Source organism: Heloderma suspectum, chromosome 6 (assembly GCF_057233095.1).
Source record: "Heloderma suspectum isolate Gila_16-S chromosome 6, 16-S_ref, whole genome shotgun sequence".
Taxonomy (NCBI): domain Eukaryota; kingdom Metazoa; phylum Chordata; class Lepidosauria; order Squamata; family Helodermatidae; genus Heloderma; species Heloderma suspectum.
In genome coordinates this window covers 77,771,089-77,773,065 of record NC_139463.1, presented here as the reverse complement: position 1 = coordinate 77,773,065, position 1,977 = coordinate 77,771,089, and the positions used below count along the sequence as shown (strand labels likewise).

At 39.4% G+C, this 1,977-nt stretch overlaps 1 pseudogene; it reads left to right on the top strand.

Annotated features, from left to right (window-relative positions):
- Positions 1 to 760: 760 nt before the first annotated feature.
- On the top strand, positions 761 to 1,726 carry LOC146341298 (olfactory receptor 11A1-like; annotated as a pseudogene).
- The last annotated feature ends 251 nt before the right edge of the window (positions 1,727 to 1,977 follow it).

The following is a 1,977-nucleotide window of genomic DNA, read 5'->3' as shown; positions in this document are numbered from 1 at the left end:
ACATTCAGCATTCTGGATACAGCATTCAGCAGGAGTCTCACTTTGTCTCAGCCTACCTTACCAGACATGATTGTTGAAAGAATGTTGAAAGAGGGGGAGTTTGCAAGCTGCTTTGAACTCCTTGGGAAAAGCCTGAAAAAAAGTGATAAAACAGAAACCCACAAAATTATCATAGCCATTCTCAGTCAGACCAGACAAAGACTGTTCAGCCACTACCTCCTTGCAAATAATTTCCAATTGGCTACAGGCAAAGAGTTTTAGACCCTGGATCTAAGGAGAATTATGACAACACTAAAAGCTGTCAACATATGTGGTAAGCAGAATCTGTCAGGAGGACTAAGAAAGCCGCATAACTCTGTTTTACTTACTCCTGTCACAAATATGCCTTTCCAGAGACACAAGAAATTAATGGAGCTTCCCAGCCTCACATTCTACAGAGACAATAAGTGGGAGTGGGAGAGAGTCCTTGTTGGGTAAATGATCAAAAGCAAATTATCCATGCAGCTGAAATAAGGTGTGTGTGTGTGTGTGTGTGTGTGTGTGACTTGGTGAATGTCTGAAAATGAAAACAAATAAACCAGTGATGTTTTGTAGTGTCAGATTTTCCAAGTACATGTTAGGAAAAAGCTCATTTTGGTAACTCAACCCAAAATTCTCTATACACTTAAAACACCTAAGACTTGGTTGATGCCTCCATATTAAAATCAATGTCCTTCTGATTATATTCTAGGATTGGTGTGACCTGCACTGGGTTAAATCAATGTGGAATGCAGAGAAAGGCAACTATACAGCCATCACAGAATTCATCCTCATTGGTTTTGGGAATATCCCAGAGTTGCAGCCTCTTCTTTTCTTGCTCTTCCTAATGATTTATATTGTGACAATAACTGGGAATCTCCTCATCATTTTGCTAGTTCTGGCTGATCAGCACCTTCACACCCCCATGTACTTCTTCTTGGGAAATTTGTCATGCTTGGAGACTTGCTATAGCTCCATCATCTTGCCCAAAATGTTGGCCAATTTGTTAAAGGGCGAGAGGTCCATATCTATTAGTGGATGCATGGCCCAATTTTATTTGTTTGGTTCTTGTGTTGGTATAGAAACTTATCTCCTGGCAGCAATGTCCTATGATCGCTATCTGGCAATATGTAGACCTTTACACTACACCTCCATCATGCAGAGAAAATTCTGTGTTCAGCTCATGACCGGGGCATGGATTGATTCTTTATTGGCTAATTGCATAATAATATTTCTGATGGCTCAATTATCCTTTTGTGGCCCCAATGTCATTGATCATTACTTTTGTGATTTCATTCCAATGGAAAAACTGTCCTGCAGTGACACAAGCCTGATCGAACTCATTACTTTCCTCTTGACCTTCATTTTCACTATCACTCCTTTTCTACTGACTCTCACATCCTACGTTTGCATCATTATCACCATCCTAAAGATTCCATCCACCACTGGAAGGCAAAAGGCCTTTTCAACCTGTTCCTCTCACCTCATTGTGGTCTGCATATTTTATGGTACAATCATCATTGTCTAAATGTTGCCAGATACACCCACTCTGAGATACCTCAATAAAGTCTTCTCTGTCTTTTACACAGTCTTGACTCCTTTGGTTAATCCCTTAATCTACAGTTTAAGAAACAAAGAAGTCCACAAAGCTCTAAGAAGAGTTTGCTGCAAAGTGGTCCTTTTTGCACGTATGCACGCAAATGTATAGTTGTAGCTTATTGAAATCAATTCTTTCTTCCTTTGTTATCTAACAATTCCCACATTGTGTAAGACATTTCCTTCAGTGATTTCATTATTAGGAAGCTATTGGGCCAAAACACAGTGGTACATGCTTAATTGCATTATGGCAAAGTATAAAGTGTTGACTTAGAAGTGATAAGAAGTTGTGTGGATTTGCCTTATTCTTTAACCACTGTGCTCTCTCATTCACTCGTTCATTCCTTCATTTAATTATACACA